General features: G+C 38.1%; 1 protein-coding gene across 15 annotated transcripts in view; it reads left to right on the forward strand.

Annotated features, from left to right (window-relative positions):
• Window positions 1-21,279, forward strand: part of COL25A1 (collagen type XXV alpha 1 chain) — a 308,172-nt gene that overhangs the window by 89,575 nt on the left and 197,318 nt on the right. The gene's annotated exons all lie outside the window — the stretch shown is intronic.

Below are 21,279 nucleotides of genomic sequence, written 5' to 3' on the forward strand. Positions count from 1 at the left end.
TAGGGATTTGACTGGAAGGCCATGAAGATATTTTTTGACTGCTGAATTACAGCAAGTAATCCATGTAAGTTTTTGAAAGATGTCGTATCTCCAGTGATTTTATCTAGTAGTAATATTTGTAGTACTAAAAATGTCATTGAAAATAATTCAAAAAGGTTAATAGAAAGTAATTTGAAGGAATATGGTTATGGATACAATGATTATAATCCTAATTTCTTCAACATGTTTCTCACTGTGTGTCTGTAGTATAGTAGTGTGTATTAACTTTTGCTTCTACAGTCTGGTCAGGTCATATCAGGCTTCTCTCGTTGCAGCATTTTTTCCTTTTCTGTCAAGATTAATGTAAAAGAATGTATAACTGTAGTTTTTGTAAACTTTTTTTTAATTATTTTTTTTAAACAGTATGGAGTCTGTAGTTATATGGATACTGTGCAAGATTCTGTCATGTCCTTTGAAGGCCAGGTTCATGTATCTGTGATCTGGGCATCAGCATGGTATTGCAGGCATAGATGCATATGTTCAGCTCAATTTTCTGAAACATGTCTAAGCTTTCTGCAAAGCTGTGATACTTCACATTAGAATATAAATAAGATAAAGGTACAGTTTCGAGGTGCTTCAGGGTAGGTCACAGATGTTTGAACATCCCCAGGTGCATTGTTCCTCAATTGATTGCTGTTTAAATACTTGCAAGGCATGGTTCATTTCCTAGACTTTATTTTTTTTTTTTTGTGCTCCCTTGGAGGAATGGGGAGAGCAAAGAGTCGGGGGGAAAGGTGAAGAGTCAGTGGAAATAAAGATATGTTTTAGTCTGTCCACATTTTGTCCTACGAAACCTTCTTCAAAAGCTGGATCTTCAAAGGTCTTTGCTTTTATCTGGAACACACAAAGCCCTTTAAAAAGTTCCTTTATCTTTTTGTTTCACTTGACTCCTACATACTAGGCTGGCCAGCGTGCTAAACAGCAGTGTCTAAATACTTCCTTTTATGCGTCCCTAATTGCATTTTTTTTTCAGAAGGGTCAAACTAGAGCTTGCACACTGAGCCATGGCAGTGACACCTGACAGGAGCAGCTCACTTCTGCCTGTTTTGGCCAACAGTTGGAAAAGCATCTTTTTAAACATAACCCCTGAAATATCTTTTTACTCTGAAAGTGCATCTGCTAGACATTTGTGTTTACTTTCCTGTAGGCTGATTTCTTACCTGAAATAGAAGATAGCCTTGGTCCATTTGGTGAGACTGTATAACTTTTTTTTTAATGGAATTTGCTGGGTGGAGGTGAGTATATGTGAGAGACAGAGACAAAGACGGAAAAAAAAACAGGGAAATGTAGAATGGAAGGGGTGGCAAGCGGATAGTTCCCTGAATGTTGTGAATGCTTTCAGCAGGACTCACAACCAAGAATACTTGCACCACCTTTTTTCCTATATTACTGGTATACTACCATTCTAAGTGAAGCTGCTTCAGGGTACAAAGGCATGTTGTGAGCTTATAAAGCACTGCAATAATGTCTCAAATGAATCGATTCAGAATTAAGGCTCTAATTATTAGGCAGCTCCAGGATTGTTTAGTGGAAACCCAGTGGAGTTCCCCGGAATAGGGAAAGGGAGAGCTAAGAGCTAGTCCAAATCTGGATTTTATATATGTAGCCTTTTTGTACTTCCACACATACTTGAAAATATGTTAATAAAACTAGAATAACAGCATAAAATAGCTGGGGCCAGAAGAGCAGGGGAGGGGTCAATTAAACACTTTGTTTTGATATATTCTGTTAGTCCTTACGATATTGCGCATGTCGGACCAAACTTTGCTACCAAATGCTGCTTTGCTTTTCTCTGCAGCAAGAGCACCTCTTATGAATCACAGCTGTTGAAACCAACTCTTATCATAAGTAAATTTGGTTGTACTGTTTAAAATTGATATGTAAGCCTGAATAAACTTTCTGGAGTTCTAATATTTTACTGGATTAGAACCTGTTGCTTTATAGCAGTGAAAGTAATTTATGACAGTTAAAATAAGTGATAAATGGAGGGCTGGAATGTGCAGCTTTTTCCCAGTAGGTTAAGGGTTATGCGTGGAGGTCAGACATGCTGTACAGGAAACCTTTCTGTTTCTTTAGGATGCCTTGGTGCTTCTATTTTAAAACAAAGCAATAACCCAGAGGAGCCAGTATCTTTCGGTAGTGTAAATTTTGAGTCACATTTTTATAGTGTTTTCCGCACCGCCCCCCCCCCCCCCGACTATAAGTTGGTGCCAGTGAAGTTTTCAGGAGAAGTTTTAATTTTACAGGTATTACTGCCCTTTACTGTAGATTACCCAACCTGTTGCCTCAGATAGCATCAGCAAAACTGCAAACTTTGGTTTTATGTTCTTGTCAGTTGTCACTGTAGCCTATTAGTTTCTGTTTGGGGATGTAGGGGTGAAAGATTAGAAAAGCCTCAGAAGCTTGTCCTGTGTGCTGTCTTTCTCAGACTGGATGGTTCACCAACTATTTATTGCCAGAACTTTTTTTTGTTTGTTTGTTTCCAGATCTTTTCTAAATCATTCTAGTGCTTGAATTTTTCCATTTTTGTGGGTAATAGAAATACATTCTGCATCCAGTAGTCTTTGTGCATTCAATCTTTAACACTAGGAGCTAGATAAGACTCATGGGTGAGACCGGCAGCCACAGGAGCTCCTCTTATGGATAGTTGCTTGGGGTGTTGGAGACTCTGGCTGCTTGGGCTGAATGTTTGCACCAAAGGATGGTGCCAGGAGGGTGAGCAGCCAGCTTAGCATCCTGCCCTCCCACGATGCTGCCATCCATTGGGTCACTGAGGTGGGCTGCATGCTCGTAGAAGCAAAAGTCTGGATCCTGCAGAGTGTCACATCCAGTGGTACCGTCACCTAGCTTCTGAAGGGTTATTTCAAGCCTATTCTCAGCCTGCTCTCCAGTAGTGGCAGGAGTTGGTTTTCAGACTCTAATGAAGCATGCTGAATATTGCTTCAAATGGAAACACTTCTGCTTCCAACATTTTCTTGATGGAAACTGTGTTTTTCAGGGTGACCTTTCATTTTTTCATAGAGCATAAATGCTAAGGCACCATCATTATAAGTACATACAGATTTTGCAGAGAAAAATACTTGATAAATATCTAGATGAGTGAATTTGTACGCGGTAAAGGCATTACAAAATGTCAGGCAGAATAGAAATTGCAAACGACTCTTTTTAGTGTTCAGTTTTGAAGCAGTCATTTACCTTAGTTTCTTTATTGTGATTAAATGTTTCTGACTCTAATGACTGTGTTACTTCCTAGTACCAGTAACAGAAGTAAAGCAAGACATGGAAACATTTAATTTGAAAGTTAAATGATTTATTATATTATGGAGTTCAAAATTAGTTGCTTCAATATTTTAATAGTAAGATTGGTAGGATATCAGTTATTTCAAAATGGTGTTTGATCTGCTCTCATATATTTGCTACAATTATTAATTCATGTATTACTAGGGCTAGTGGGATTCTTTGTTCAGCTTTTAATTGTATAATGTGAAGTCTGAAGTTCAAGGAGTCTCTATTAATTTAACTTTTATCCCAGTGGAACATGATGTCTACGATATTGCCAAAACAAACAGTGAGACTTATGAATTTTCCCTTAAGTTCATTATTAAAATTACTTCTTTAAATTAAGTCATTATGCAACCACATTTACATATATGGTAACTATGCTTCATAGTGAATATTTTGTATGTTAACAAACATGCTTCAAAGCATGGACTGTTATCTCTCAATGCTAAGTGGGAAGAAGCATTGTGTGTGGAAGAAAATATCTTACCTTATAAAATATTTTGTAATTAAATGCTGAATAACATAATTGCTTTAAAAATGTGGGCTGAATATGACTTACTACTAAGTTCACTCTGCTCTGCAAACATAGTATTAACTACCAGCACAATTTGGTCCAGAGTTTGTAGGTGCTCCACTGTTGTACCTGGCAATACCTGGCATTAGAATGCCTGTAGTAGCGACAGAAATTTGTCTTTTGCTTTTCATGGCTCCTAAAACAAACCTCCCAAAGATCCCATCTCATTGAATACATCACTGCCTTTGTGTTAAAGACGAGGGAGCTGAACTGCAATAGCAACAAGTGAATTGATGAAGATGCGGGAGCTGCCTGCAGCATTAGAAACTTCTAGCTAACAGTTCTAGCTAAAGCTTTTGCAGAAGGGCACAGGCAGTGGGATTTAACAAGCTCTGGTTTATCTGGGCAGGTGTGAATGTAACTAAGGTGAGTGCCAACTGAGAACATCTCCCTCCATCTGTTCCTACAGCATATCTTTGGCTTTACTGAAAATGGAGAAAAAAGAGCTATAATAGGACTTGAGCATGTGTGCTGAAGTGTACGGAAGTCAATAGCCATCTACTTTGTGCTTGTGCAATTCCTTGAACAGAGCTGGGTTTACATCTTTGGTTAATTGCTTTTACTGAATAAGAATGCTGATTAGCAGAACAGGTAGAACGCAGGCAGCTCCTGCCAGTCCGCCCCAGCCGCGTTGCAGGATGCCTCTGGCCAGGACTCTGAGGGAAGTTCGTCCCTCAGGCCAGTTGGTCACCGGCCTCCCTGCTCAGGCTGCCAATTAGGGTGGTGGTTTTTGTGAGGCTAGCAGGTGTTCTTGAGGACCACCAAATCATCTGGCAGAGTCTCAGGGACAGCAAAGGGTGACCATCACTGGGCGTAATCGCTATATATTTTTAGTGTTTATCCGCCGTAATCCAAGCTCTCTGGAGAATGTTTTTAATTGATACAATGAAATGTTACAGTTGGCTATATATTTCTGGGTAAAAACTATAAGGCTGAACTAGTGTGACAGAGAAGTCCTGTTTGTAAGCAGTTCTTCCCATGCCACTCATGGCAGAAGTAACACTTACCAGGAATGCCAAATAATCATGAAAGGCTAGTTTGTCACAGCCTTGTTTCTCCTAGTTCCACTCATGAGTTTCCTTGGTACGTACTGTCCCCAGAAATGAACATAAGCATATACAGGCAACCCAAAGCGATTCAGCCAAATGAACTGTAGACATGAGTAGGAAAAAACGTGCCATGAGTGTGTCTCATCACGCTTCTGCAGCTGTAGAGGAGTCTTCACTTGGGCCTCAGGTACCTGCAAATCTCCTGCCTGGCATGGTTGATCGTATGAAATGGTATAGTAGGAATGGAAGCTAAAATGTCCCCTGTGTTTCTGCAGTTTAGTGAGATTTCACTGTGTGGCCAAGTTCCATTCAAAAACTGAATTAGTTAATAACTAAGTTGTTACTAACAGTTTTGGGTGCTATCTCATTAATCCACAGCTGTCTGATAGGAAAATGACAAAGTATTTTGAATGATGCTGGTTTATGTGACTGTGAAGTCATTTAGAAGTAAGCCTAATAATGCCTGGTAGAAGTAGTGGAACAGTGCATGGCTTAGAAAACAGCTGGTACCAAGCTCCTGCTTTGGCATTTCCAACTCTAGTAATCTGGTTCAACGGGCTTTGCCCACTGCCCTCTGTATGCCACTCAAAAAACACTTGGTTTTGGAAAATCAGTCCCATCCTTCTAGGAAGGAAACAGCATCGGCTTGATTTTACCTACCTTGAAAGTCAATGTAGTAATGCCTGTTGCATGGAACTGGGATATCACCATCATTTATAACATGCTTTGAGATCCATGGAATTAATATATACTGTATAATGGTATCTTGTTTCTAGTGAATATTAATATAATCATTTATGTATTTTTTCATGACTTCAGCATACTGCCAAGTTCACTAGTGGGGAAGTTTAGCATAGATTTACAAAAGTATTTTTTTTTTTAGTTTTATTCCATTTCCCCTGCTCATTCTCTTTTTTTTTTTTTTTTGAGCTAAATTATTTCTCATGCATACTGTTTAAAATAAACTAGAAAGTTGCAAAGATGTTTTTTCAAGTACGTATATTTATCTTTTCCCCAAACAAAGTACAGTTTCATAGTTTTTATCACTTGTGGCTATTATCCCACGTATAAAGATTGGGTCATAATTCTTTGAGTACTATGAAAATGGGATTTTTAGGCATTTCAGGAAACCCCTTAGGAGGTATTACTTGATTAACTGAGTTGAGGAGAGCTGCCAAAGACTTTTGAAACTCAAGAAGCCTAATAATTTTTAATTTTAAGAACCACACTGGGGTAAGCCAATTTTCAGACTAATCACAGTAAGATTGATCTTGAAATATTTAGTTATTATCTTGATGGTCTATGAATGAACCTTTGTGTTTCACACCTTCATATTAAGCTCTATTTCAAGATGACCAGAGACTATATTTCATCTTTCCCACCAGAACTCAGGAGATTGCAAATTATGTATAGGTATATATCTATATAGAGAGATATAGTTATAACTAAATGGAGTGGCAATGCTTTTATTACAAACCTTTATCTAGTGGCTCACTATACCTCTATTTCAGATTTATAATAGCTAAAAGTTATGTGTAGGTATGGTCACTAAGCAGTAGTTTGATATCCATATGCTATACACTGCAAGAGTTAGTGGGGGAAAGAATGTTTTGACTGGAGTGTGCAGTGAAAATGCTGAACTTTAAGCTCAGTGTTTAAAAAATAGAAAGCCTGTTCAGTTGGACAAGCCACATGTGGCTAGGAAACAGCAGGTCCCCATGCTGGAGAAGACTAATGTTGAAATGATCAAGGCCTACCTAGGACTATTAAGGTAGACTTACAAAGTCAAAGAAGGTGCCATAGCCTGCTGATGTTATGTTTTAACAATATATAAATATGTTCATTCTCTCTCACTTCTTTCCCTTGTCTTTTGCAATTTGGGTGGACTGGGAAAGCTTCTCAAAACAGCAGTCTGCTCTTACTTCAGCACAGGAAGGATGTACTTTGTTCAGGTGCATTAGCTGAATCAAGTTTAGTCATTGACTCAAAGACAGTGAGACAGGTGAAGGTTCATTGCCCAAACATTATTTCTTCCTGTGGAGGTGTTCTGTTCTGCCCAGTCTGAGCAATCAGTACTGCCATGCTCTCTGAGTTAAATCTACCTTGGATAAATCCATGTAAGTCACAATCACTGCTGTGTATTCAGGTTGTATGGGTCCCTTATGTTCACATTTTAAGTTTCAACATTCACCATTTTAAGCAGAAAGCATGTCATCTACATATGTCCTACTATATTTTTTCAACATCATTTTTAACAAGAAATGCTATCTGTTGCTATCTGTTACTATCTACATTAAACCCAGTTCAGCTACTCAGGCTGCATGGTATAAACTGGATTACGTTTGATCCCTCTGGGTTGTAGCCCTTCTCGAATCTTGCCTTCCACCTGTGCCACAAAATAGCTGCAGAGACAGCATCAGAAAGCTGAAAAAGAGACCTGATCTGAACAGTCTATCCCATGTTATTCACACAATATTATGAGGTAAGCATATCGCTGTGTTTTTTGTTTATGAACTTTTTCCCTTTAGTGGGAGACTTTAGCTAGAAACAGTTAAGAGAAAATGAGTTTAAATAGTCAATGTAATAGACATGACAATTGCAGAAGAGCATTAAGGGATCAGGATTATGTTAAAAGTCACAGGTTTATGAAGTTCTAAATTTTTGATTGTGTTCAAAATAACACACCTTTTCTTCTTGGATATATCGTAGCGAAGTGATGTTCTGACCTCTGAGCCCTGAGTCCTCAGAAGACTGTTTAATCTGCTGGCTATTATATCCTTCTTTTCATTCTTCTCATACAGAAGATTGTTGTGGGAAACATCAAACTCTCTTTAGATCAAGCTACTGATCTGAAAAGTGAACAGAAAGCCTTCTGTAAACAAATAAAAGGAAAAGGCCAAATAACTTTCTTAAGCAAATAATCCCACTGATTTTTATTAAGAGGGCACAAGTATAGAGACAATACTATTACTATTTTTTTGTGGTTAGAATTTTTTATCATAGGCTTATAAAAGATGTGCAAAGACAAACTTGCTCTAGATTGCCTATTATTTTTTAATATTTCTGTTATCTTCATACAAGTCTATTTGCAAGTATGCCAGCCTTTCATAGCAATACAGTATTTTCAGTTACCTAACAAAATGCCTCTCTTTGATTGTCTCTAATTGCTTTACAAACAGTCCATGAATTTAGTCTCATTTTATTCTGAAGTGTACTTTCAGTGCATTTAAAAAGCATAGGTTTAATTTGTCATGATCGTATGGTTCATTATGGTCTACTAGCATGAACTGATGTATAAACAGACATCTGGAATTCCCAGACTAATTCTTCCTTTAGGAAAACACTGAATTATATATTAAAATTGGCAGTCATATGGTGTCTATTGCCGCCCTGGGAAAATTGAGTAGTTTGTGTCATGTTATATACTGCTTCTTACTACCTCTGAATTTTGCCCAGCTTTTGATTTCCCGCTACTGACTGCAAGTTGAAATGGTGATAGATGGGGATTAAAATGGGTTTCCTAACTTTCAGTTGTGCAGCATCTACATCCTGAGATACAAAGTGCCCTGAAGATTAATAGTATCTGTTAAATGTTTCCCAAAGTCAGGTGTTTTTCTGGGTGGTGCTGTGCAGCATAACAGAAAGGCATGGCAGTGTACTATGAAAAAGCTTGCTTACCTACCGCAAGGACTGTGTTCTTGTTAGCATGGTGCTTGATCGTAATTAGTTCCTCTCCATACCTGCCGTCATGACTTGAGCTAGCATTATGTGATTGATTTTCTAGCCTAAGATTTTTTTAAAGTATTTCCCATTTCCACTCATTCTTCTGCCTCTTTCAAGATTAAGACACATGAGCTCACTGACCATTTTGGTTAGGAAAAACGAAACAAAACAAAAAAACACCCAAGAAACAAACAAATTCTAATTTGAAAGGCTTGCAAAGTGCTGAAAACCAATGTGACAGAATAATAGTGTACTCTAGCTCCTAGTCCTGCACCTGAGCATCACTGCTTACTGTGCCGTTCATCTGTACACCTCTGCTCCACCTTGCATGTGTGCATTTCAAATTAGCTTTTGAAAAGTAAACTAATTTCATTCTTTTTGGTCAGGATTTGAATTCTCAAGAAGGCACATAACAGAATTCAAAAGTGGTCTTGTTTTTGAAGCTGAAAATCCATCTGGAATGATCTGGGCTCAGTGTTTTTCACTGGCTGAATGGGACCTTGTTTCTTCTGAGCACTCTTTTGTGTTGGCTTTATCGTTACGTGCCTCTTGCTTTCTAAAAGCTTCTCAAGCACAAAAGACAAGTTTTGTCCCTGGACGTTTCCACATGTCAGAAATCATTGATGAGAAGTCTCAAAGTTTGGAAAAGCGTGTGTATTTTATGGGGAGCAAAACGAAGGAAATTAGAAAAAGAAATTGTAGGTATTACATGGAAAAGTTTGTTTTTAAGGGCAACTGTTGTGTTGGGACATGGTATGCATCACTGCTGCCTCTTGACAGGTTCACCATTGAGAGAAACAAATTAAATTCTTTCACTTGCAGTTTTGAAGCTAAAAGTGTTTGACTGGTTCAGCCCCTGAATGGTGTTTAAGGAATAAAGGGAAAAAGAGCAGGAAGTTCTAATTGGCAAATTACTTCTTGTTATTTAGTTTGGCTTCCAAATTGGAAATTACGATAATGAGGAGCTTTGTGGGACTTGCCCTTGAAGAGGGCCAGGCAGCTTTTTGTCTAATTACCATTTAATGTGAAGATATTCAAGGAACATATTGTAGCATTTAAGCCATCACTTTCTATTAAACAAGTATTCTAAGGTAATGATTTTTAAATCTCTCTCTGGATGGCTTTTGTGATTTTAAGATGTCTAAGTGTAGATTGCAAACAAGGGCTAAAAGGATTTTCTTGTTATGTAATATTTAGCAAAGTGACTTTAAATTTATTTCTCAAGATGTAATAAAGAATAGACAGTGTTGTATGTGATAATATGAGGACTTCATGTTAGCGTTAATCTCAGAATAACTCTGAAGGTAAATATATACATTGAATGTAGTTTTCATTAATTGTGTATTGCCTTCACAATTTCTTAATGAAAAGTCTTATTGTCAACTGAAAGTGATATAATTGAGAAGGATCTGATCCTGGATATTTGTATATTTAAAGTGCTGTTAACTCATTAATTTTATCTTGTAGTTCAAAGCCTGAGACTTTAACTGTTTGGTGTTATATAGAGATATTCATAAATACAATAAAGAAGCGTGAATATAACAAAGACATAGAAACTCAGCATTCTCAGAGGAATACAATGTGATTTTTTTTTTTTAAGCATGCTACTAATAATAGTTTTTTTGGATAATTAGAGTGCAAACAGGGAAAAAACAATTTATGCTTTTACAGACAATGATCTGGGATTGTGTTCTGTGACCTGTTGTTCTTCTCCCTCTTTTGTACTTTCTTTGTGCAAATGACTCATTCCTTTTCTTTGTCTTTGAAAGATCTGTCTTAGCAATCTTGTCTATTTTTTATTCTGTAGAGCAGACTGCACACAGAATAAAAACTTCTGGATTTAGTCCTGAGCAAAAAAACAGTGTAGAAAAATCAGTTACTGGGTTTCATTCAAAATATAAAAGCAAAAAAATACATTGCAATGCTTTGAATGGACAAATTAAAATTAATATTTTTAAGCTAGTAAGAGCCATTTCACGCGTGCATGTATTTTGCTTGTTTTTTAACTTCCTTATGTTTCTGTAATTGACCTTTTCCTTTAAGCTGCAGGCTCAGAATAAGCAACCCTAACTAGTTGACTTTTCACTTTTCGATGTTCACATTAATTAAAATGGTTAAGCAAAATAGTGGAAGAGAGTTAATTTGTTCAGCATGTTTCCTTCTGAATTAGTTCCATTCAACCCAAAATTTGGCCTAAAGCAAGTGTGCTTAATGCCATTTTTTTTAAACCTCTTTAAACAGAGGCATGCAGTAGGAACACAGTTCCTGAACTCTAGCAATGCTGCTGGATGCTGTTCTCAGACTGTCTATTATTGCTTCGGTACGAGTGGATGACCAGTGGATGAGTCATAGTCTTAGCCTCCTGTCCAGCACAGAGAGCTGTTTGAGAGCAAACCCACTGGCAATTTAGTTCATGTTTTTCCTTGGGGTTAAGCTGGTCCAGGAACAAAAAAATCAATTCATTAAAAATTAAAAAAATATAAAATAAAAACAAATTGCTGTTGTGCATGCTGTTTTGTTATAATTGTATGCTAATGTGTGTGAGCATACAATTGTATATAAGTGTGTATACAGATACGGATCCATGGGTACACATACATGGAGCTAGTAAAGGAAACATCAACAGATTGTAGCAGTAAAGTACTTGACTTTCTACAATGGTAACGAAAAATAGTCTTTGGAATTGGCCCCATAAAAGTACGGTAGCTCATGTCAAAGTTGCATAGTAAACCAAGGAGGGACCTCTAGATAACGTGTGCTGAACTCCTGCATATCACAAGCAACACAATTTACCCAGAGACAACAATGAAATAATTTTATTCCTCGAGAGACTGCATGCCATAAGCAGCGAGCAAGAAAGACTGTCAGTAATAGACTGGGTTATATGAAATATACCCTAGTAACCCCAGGGGAAGCCTATATTCTGTACTGGAGGGGGGAAATAAGATAAGCAAGGGTCTTTGGTTTGTTTCCTAACACAGGGGAAGTCTTTCTATATTTGAATGGTCTGGTCATTGCTTATGTCTTCAGCGTGTGAACTGGCCACACACCAGTCAGGTATCCCAATGGCGGATTCCAGTTTTTGAACACAGGGTTGCTTTATCTCATATCGGCTTTGAACCTGTGGCAGTCTCTGATGCTCCATGGGAAGGCCTGCCTGAATACAGTGAACCGCAGAAGAGCATTTGTTCCTGACCTTTCCAACATCTGGCTGAAGCCCTGAAGCATGAGATTCAGTCACAGTGTAAAGCTGCAAAGCGTTATGAGCATTTTGAGGTCAGTACAGGCTATCTTATTTTCCCCTTTTGGCCCTTGATAGATGCAGATAAGCAGGGTGTGTCATAGATCATTGAGCACTAAAGCTAAAAAGGACAGCAGTGTCCCGGCAGTGTGGCCCTTCACAAATAGACCATTGTAGTGCTGTGGTTTTCTTTCTTTTTTTTTTTTTTTTTTAGCTTCCAGAATGTAGAGGATGCAAATAACGTAGATATTGTATCTTTCTTAGAAGACTCCTGGTACAATCTTACAAAGTTTAAGATGAATATTGAAAAAAGTAAAGGCCAGTTTAAGTAGACCTTGCTTTAACATTCAGAAGAGACCTAGATAAACAGTCTGTGGGTAGCTGACAGTTAATTGATCTTGGCAGTTTTCTCTGCCAAATCTTACTGCAACGTTGAGTATAAATGTGTTCTGCTAGTGGAGGGCAGTCATGGCTAACCTGAATGACACTATTAAAGGTCAGAGAATGAAAACATTACTAAATTCTTCCATCTGAGATGCTATTGCATCAGCTTCTTGGTGATACGGCATTTCTAGATTTTATTTTTTTTAATTGTTATGTTAGCCACCATATAGCACGTTTTTCTGTTTATTTGTTGAATGATGCTTTCTAAGTGTAACTGTTTTAGGCATTTTAGTTGGATGCTGTGTGAAGCACCATACAATCAAACACATTGAAACATCTTTTCTTCTTCTCAGATATCTTTGGCTATTGTTAAGGAAAAATATTTAGCTTATCAAAAAGATGATAAATTTCTTAGTAATCCTGTGTCTTCGAAATGAGATTAAGCATTGGAGCTTAAGAGAAATGTTGCATCTCCATTTCAGGTACCATCTTTTTAGGACTGGATGTCTGTCAGTAATAAAACATTGTAGTAGAACATAAGCCATGGTGCCAAATGCAGGGGAAGATCATGCTACTGGTATTATCTGAAGAGTAATACAAAATAACTCTCTAGCTTTGGCACTCCAAAAATACAGTATAATTAGTTTTAGACTTGATTGTGATGTTTGTTTCCCATCGTAATTTCCTTTCAACCCAAAACACAATCATAATGTCTTTGTGTTAAAACAGAAAGTAATGACAGAAAAATGACATTTTAAACTCTGTATTTAATAGTCACTTATATCGCATATAACTTCAGTTCTCAGTTTCTGCCCAGAACTAATGTATGAGAAAGATGGAATATTTAATGTCTCTGAACTGAAACAAAGGTGAGGCAGTAGGATTATTATTATCCCCAGAGATGATTTCATGCTTCTTTCACATTAACCTGAGACCTGAATGCAAAATGCAGTATGCAAATTGTCACCTGTTACTGTGATGCTGTCTGAGAGGTTCATAGCATAAGTCAGTACACTTTATTTATCTTTATTCTGTGATGATTATAAAATGAAGGTGGTTAATCATACTGTAAGTAATCCTAGCACAACTCCAAAAGCTGCTATAGCACAAACATAAAGTTAAACTGAATTTTACAGAGGCAATGAAGCAATGGCACACTGTCTCAGAAGACGGGCCTGTTAAAGTGAAAGACCTGTCACTTCTAATTTATTGAGCGAGGCACACCACAACTTCGGAGCTGGGAGGCTGGTTTTAATACACCTTTAATGATGCTGTATCACCCTTTACAAACTATAAGTGTCTGAACTGCAATGTGCTGCATCACCTTCTGGCAGGCAGAGAAGGTGCAAAGGAAAGCATAACAGAGCTGTACACGCTTTGTGGCTTCTCTTCTAACTAGTGCTCATGTAGTCACAAGCTGGTAAACAGCTAGATGAAAACAGCAGGGGAACTGCAATCATATAAAAGAGGGAGCACAATGAAACAATTCCTTCTTTAGGGTGAACGAGGCCAGAGGGACGAGCAATGGCTATGAACCACATTGCTTCAGCACGGATTGTGCTTCAGACAGCTTCAGTCCTTACTGTCCACTTCTCACTCCCTTCTGTATCTCTCTTACTGCCCTGCACAGCTGAAAGTAAAAGAACAGGCATTTAAGGGATTTTAGACCAACTTGAAATTATATTGTTGTGAAGTCAATGCTAAATCTTCCATCACGAGGAAACTTCCATCTCACTTGTGGTTTCATAGAGATGATGTCTCCCTGGATGATAACAAGGGATGTCTGTGGCATATATGGAGACATTAATTAAAATTACCATTTTGGGCTCCCTAATTTCTCCCTTTCCTTGGAGTTACCATTCCCCCCATAGGATCAGCAGGAAGGGAACATAGGAGCCTGTCTCTGCTACTCAAGTGTCTGCCTTAACTGCTGACGAAGATATGCTTGTGCAAAGATTGCGTCCATGTTATTATTTCTTATTGATTTTTTAACGTAACTTTGGCATTTATTTTTATTTTGTTTTACGTATATCATTGTATTATTTGTTTTTATTAATTTTACATTTTATTTGATATTGCATTTTATTGTCTTTTTTTTTTCTATTTTGTTGTGTTACTGAGAATAAAACTTTTCTTCTTGTCATCCCTCTTCATTGAGGTTGCATACCTAGTAAGAACAGTTGAATACAACCATACATTTTGGAAAAATCAGTAGTCCAAAGTTTAGTCCATCTTTCTCTTATGGTTGTAACAGACTAAGTATACATATTGTATGGGAAGATATACTAACAAAATTCTAACAAATCAATGCATCAGTACTGGTGGTAAAGTTTAAAAAAATAAAATGAGAAGATCATAAGCCCTAAAAAGGTCTTTTGGCTTGGCCATCTAGTTTGGTAGATGGGAGGAGGAAAAAAGAATATTTTCATCATGTAACAGGAAAATTGCATTAAACTACTTCCCCTATAACTTTGGGGGGATGAGTGGGGACAATTATTAAATGCCAATAGAAAACAGGAGACCAGCAGAGAGAACTTCTGCAAGAGCAGTAAGTTGTATTGGGAGCATACTGTCACTGGTTCATCCATGTTTTCAAGAGGTGTCTGGCAACAAGGACAGCTATAACACATGGATAAAAACAGGGCTATGCTTCCAGGAGATGCAGGAGCAAAGAAAGTGGGACTTTCTTCCAGAAGTAGGCATGATATAACCCAAGAAAGGATTTAATAAAAGGCATGCTCACCTGTATAGACAAAAAGATGTCACAGGTGTAGAATGCCTCCCTGTGTTTTCAACGTGTAAATTCTTATCAGCTTCTTCCGACCTGTGTGTCACTGACATTATTCAATGCTTGCTGAACACCAAATTCCTTCTGCTCATTGTATTGTTCTTATCAACCATTAATTAGCTAAGGAGTAAATACCATACAATATTGATGGTTCTTTGGTTGTTTTTGAAGGGCCCAACTCAGTTTGGTATTGTATGTATCTATGTGATCATTGTGTTAAATTGATATTGATAAGTGAAATGAATGAAAAGGTGTCAGGGCTTTAAATGTTTAGGTATCTTACTATTCATATCTTTCATATAATTCAGTTATGTTGCTCTTTAGTCCAGGGAGTTTCATAGTGAGCAAATTTATTGTAAAAGTATATAGAGACTGGAAGCAAATGCAGTTGAAGTTTGTGTATGTATGTGTATGTGTACAGGTGGTTGTGGTTTAACCCACAGGCAGTGAAGCATTGCATACCCATTTGCTCACTCCCTCCCAGTGGGCTGAGGGAGAAGAACAAAAAAGGGAAAAGTGCGAGAACTCATTGTTTGAGGTAAAGACAGTTTAATAAGAAGGAAAGAAGGGGGGGAAAAAAAAAAGCAAGTGATGCACAACACAGTTGCTCACCACCTCTTGACCGATACCCAGCCAGTCCTCGAGCCGTGGCAGCCCCCCCAGCCAACTTCCCCCAGTTTTATTGTTCAGCACAAGCTGAGCGGTACGGGACATCCCTTTGGTCAGCCTGGGCCAGGTGCCCTGGCTGTGTCCCCTCCCAGCTGCTTGTGCATCCCCTGCATGCTCACTGGCAGGGCAGCATGAGAAACAGAAAAGCTCTTGGCCCTGTTAGCACTGCTCAGCAACAACTAAATATCGGTGTGTTATCAGCGTTATTCTCATCCTAAATCTGAACCACAGCACCATACCAGCTACTATGATGAAACTTAACTCTATCCCAGCCAAAACCAGGACATGTGTATATGCATATCCCCATCTCCGTGTTTGTGCTTCAAAGTGAAATTGATTTTAGAATATAGATGAGATAATGTAGCTGCCTTCTTTCTTTGACAGCTCCTTACTGGTGTCTAATTGCCAAGCACTTGTTTTGATTGATTTGCAGCCTGAAGTAAAAATGTCACCATAATGTGAAGGCTCTGTATGTCTTGAGGGGGTGAGGACAGTTCTTTTCTTCTAATAACAGGCCATGTAATTTCATCTAGTAAATATATATATTGAGATCATACAACAAAATTGCATGTCTTACCCATTTATAGATCATCTTAATGGTTAATTCTTCTCATTTAAAAATTCATGCCTTCACTCTGTTCCCAGCTCTTGGATCTAGCCATGCGTTTGTCTGCTAGAGTAAATGACTGTCAAATCTAAGGAGTCTGTTCATGTGTAGCTACTTATGAACCATAATCAGGTCACATCTTAACCTTCTCTTTGATAAAATAAATAGATTAAGCGCTTAAGCTTTTCTCTCTAAGGCAGGTTTCCAAGCCCAGAATAATACTATTTAGCTGTTCTCTGAACCATTTCCAAATTGTCGCGTTCATATTTTAAAATTGATACTAGTACTGACCACTTAACTCCGGTAATGATCTAACTAATGTTCTATGAAGTACAAGCATTACCTCACTATATATGAGGCAGAGTTGCCTCAACTGCAGCATCTGCAGATGTTCCTCTTTGCTTGGTTAGCAACCACAGCCTTGGAGGCCTCTTCAAAATTGTAACTATGACTTGGTTCCCCTGTTGTAACTCTGGCCCTCCTGCTTAGTGCCTGAAGATGTGACTTGGCATTTGACAGTGGTCCAGATCTTTCTGAGGACGAATTTGGCTGTGCACAGTTGTTGATTTGATGCATTTTTATTTTACTTGGTTATTGGGTGCTAAAACCATGTTGTAGCTGCTGAGGTACTCCCTGCTGAGTAAATACCAACGAAGTGATGAGGTTAACCCCAGAGTGCTGGAAAGAAGGTGAAGTCCTGTTTGTCATCTATGGAAATAGGGTCCAAGAGGAACCTTTCTCCTGATCAGGCTTGGGAGATAGCTGAAGCACTTTGTAATATTTAAGGTAAACTGAATATAGGCCTATCCACACAGTGAAAAATTCTCATTTCTAGTTGAAAGATCTTTGTAGTCACTGAGGGAGCAATTCTGCATGAAGTTCAACAATAGCAGCAGAAGTTTCCAGATGCTTGCTGCTGGATATTCTGAAGCATTAGCATTGTGATTCAGTTTGCACAAAGTTTGTGTTCAGCTTTTTATCCAAGCTCATTATAGTCGATGGCAAAGGCAGTTCAGCCACTTCAGTATGGAGCTCCACACGTTCTAATTTACTCTGCTGGGAAGTGCAGAGCTCCATGCCAACAGGGCTATATTGAGCCCTACACCTGCTATCAGTTTACTTAGAGCTAGCTCCTGTGTGTACTTCAGACCCTTAGGCTCTTTTAAAGATCCAACCTGTGCTGTAATTCAAGAACAAGAAGTTTCTCCTGGCACTTATTCAATATAATGTACTTTAAAATCTATTTTAAAATGTTCAGTGAATATTCAATGATTATTTAAAATTAATCTCACTGAAGGCTTAATATTGATGTGGAGTGAGAAGATAAACATCTCTACGCACGTACACATTCAACCATTTACGTGTGCGCATGCACAAACACACACACTCAGAGCACGCTCCTGCAAAAAATACTACTTTTTATAGCCAGTAGCGTTCTGGTATTATAATAGCTCTGTGAAACCTGGTACATCCCACAGGCAGACTTTTGTTGAACCATTATTGTCATAGAACTGTCATTATATAGTATTTGATATTCTCCGTGTGGACAGAGGTGGCAGTGACATTGATGCAAACACAGTGGTTAGTCAGCTGTGTATTGAATGTCATGTATCAGCATAACTTATCATTTGAAGATTTACATTCCTGTTTATACTAACCTACAGTGGCCTGGGCTTAAAAGGAGATAGATATTAGCAAAGCATATGCATAAAGCAATGGTTGAGTATGTATGTGAAAATTGCGTGCTTTTAATTTGTTGGAGGAGAAAGTTTAACAATTACAGTAGATTCACATTATTAGGCCACATCATTGTCCAGTATGAATCTGTTAGAATGTGAAATTGAGAAAGGTAGAGCTACATTTATTGATTTGTGCAAGTTTGATCACTATGCAGGGTTGAGGTATGGGACTCTCTAGGGCCAGCAGAGCTCACCTTCTTTTCCACCTGGTTCATTCTCTTATCTTTATTAAAGGATTTCGTTTGTGTTGGAATGGTATTTCCCTAGTTTTCACTGAACAACTGGAATGAATGATAGGTTTTTGGTTACATAGCTAGCTGGTGGCAGAGAAACATCAGCACTGAGTATTGACAAATTTTGGACAAAAGCAGTGATCTAATGCATCATGTTAATTCGGGTGAAAGCCATTATTCTCTTTTTTGTGTTGTTATTTGTCAGTGGACTAAATCTTTTGCACGTAAAAGTGAGTTTCTTAACTATAAGGTGACTGCCTTTTCAAGTGACTCTTTACTGATACCTTTAATCCTTTCTCAGGGAATACAGTGAGATGCTGTAACAAGTAAAACTATGTCATTTTGATGAAACAGAACTGTTTTTGGTGTTGACTAGCTCGAAGTATACCATATACATAGGTGCTGTGAATGGCCTATTATGAAGTGGCTGAGATGCCCCAGTGCTGCTGGGGGTGTCACAGGACCACCTGTAAGCAGTATGGTGAGGAGTTGGGGTTCCTGTACCTGGGACCAGGCTACCACTTCCCTCCTGGCTTTAGAAGTTGAGGGACAGTTGCCTTTAGAAGCATGTTTTGGACTAGACCAAACTGCATGTGGCTGGAGAAGGGCTAGGTGAATCTGGAGATATTATTTCTTAGTCTGTCGAAAGAATGTATATTAGTTATATGTGGGTTTGGAGCTATAGTAACTTCAGGTTTAATTTTGCTAGACCAGGAGGATTTGGATTTAAATATGTGCGGCTTACGTCTGGAGGAGTTAATCTCTCGCAGTAGGAGGGCATGACTGTTTTCCTGTATTAAGATGCCAGCTTCTATCATTTGAGGCTTGTTCCCTTGAAGTGATAGCAGTGAGGAGAGAATGTGTGTTCAGAGATGTAAATAGTGGCTGAAGCAGTTGGGATAGCTTTATTTTCACGTAAATTACTGTTTTCGGAGATGTGCTGTCTTTCCTCGAGATGATGTGGTGTCTTACGCTTCTGGGGTGTGCTGACTTAGTCTTTTTGAAGTAAAATACTAAGATGGCCAAAGACGGCCCATCCACAGCACCCAAGCACTGACCTGCCCCAAGTTATGATGTAGAGAGTGAAAGAGATTATCTTATCTTTCAAACACAGCTAAGTTTGCAGAAACAGGAAAGCAAAATAAATAAAATGCCTCTATTTGGGAAACTAAGCTCAGTGTTGTAATGAAACTGTGTCTAGCTAGTGTACAACTTCTAAGTAATGTGTCTGAATAAAACATGCTTTAAAAATAATTTTAAAAGTCCTGCAAATCACCTTTTCCCTAGCAGTATGCAGTTTTATGTGAAAGCATAGACACGGCCAGTAAGACATACACTGGGTAAGAACAACTCTTCTAATCCTCAGCTCTGTACCATTTTTCTCCTGACAGAGGTTTTCATTATAGTTTTACATCCTGAGAGCATTGTGCTCCCATCCATTGAGGATAAGGTGCATGCTAGATAGATTACAAAGTTTACAGAAATAGATTTTCATTGCTGTGTTCATTAGTCATGTAGTCACATCAAAGTCTTTCCCCTAATGGATAGTTGTCTAGTTTCTCTTCCTTCTCACTGCCTAGGAGTAAGCAAGGGAAATTTAAATTTACAAACCCATGGATATACCTTATGGAAAAAAAAAAAAAAAAAAGCTATTTCTATCAACAACTGCATTTAAGTTCTTCTTGGAAAATATGGTCATCTTTTTTTCCATTCTATCTTGTTCTCAACAGGATGCCTTTTGCTTACTTTATCCTAAATATAGTCTGAACTGTAATCATTGAACTATTTGTTCTGAGTAGTAGTAGTGGAGAGACTAATATGACAGATTTGCATAAGCATTGCTTAACCTTTTGCTATAGTTTTAACAGTTTATTACATGAACTGCATCGGGAATGTAAGCAAGTATAGGGGTCCTTTATGAACCATCTCAACCTCAGAATTTGCAGTAAATCTTGAAAACTACTGCTGTTCTGAAGAAAATTATCTCCTGCTCCACAGTAAACAAGTATATATGAAACACTTGAAAAATACCCTATTGTGCAAGTGCAAACGGTAAACAATAATCTCTTACATGCATGCCTTTTATTTTCTAGTAGAAAAGGGACATTATGAAATGGAAAATATGGAAAGAATAAGAATTGTTGCCTAACTATGCTAGCTTTTGGTATGGGTGGCTTGGCTGATGAGGACCTTTTCTTTATGGCAGTCATGCCTGTAATATGGATAGCTTTTTACTCCACAGACAAAAAGCATGGGACTTTTTTTATGTGGAACCAAAGGCTGATGTCCTTGGACTACTGTATGTCAAAATAATAGGAGTAGTTTAAATGATTTTTTTTTAATTATTCTAAGTTTTCAATACAAACAAGTGAACCAGGAGTATGAAATTGCTCTCTTTTCCTTTGTGCTTCGATATGTTACTGCCAACTTTTAACACACTGCTCCTGAGTGTTGTTTTTACTATTATTTTTAGATAGTAAAGTCTGTAGAGTCAAAGAAATATAGTAACATTGAGTAAGAATATTTGGAAAAATTTACTCAGATATAATTGGCAGTTGGCACAAGCCAAAGTCTGCATGCTTCAGTGTGAAAGTTCTGTTCATGTATTCTTAATGAATGTAAAATACTTTGCTTCACTCAAGGGACATTGGAGCACATAGTGTATGCGCATATGGGTCATACTCGAGAATTTTAGTCTCTGTGGAATTACTTAGGACTTTTTCACGTCACCCCCAAGAAATCAGGGAGTTAAATGGTGTAATGCCATGGGATTAATCCCCTACCTAGATCACAGATGCTGTTCTGCTCCTATCCAAAGGGGGCAAATGCACTGAACCTGTTCTAGGCAGCTGTAGTTGAGGTTTCCTGTTGCATCCACTTAGAATCATAGAATCGAAGAATATCCCAAGCTGGAAGGGACCCACAAGGATCATCAAGTCCAACTCCTGGCT

The sequence above is a fragment of the Cygnus olor genome, chromosome 4, assembly GCF_009769625.2.
Source record: "Cygnus olor isolate bCygOlo1 chromosome 4, bCygOlo1.pri.v2, whole genome shotgun sequence".
NCBI classification, from domain to species: Eukaryota; Metazoa; Chordata; class Aves; order Anseriformes; family Anatidae; genus Cygnus; species Cygnus olor.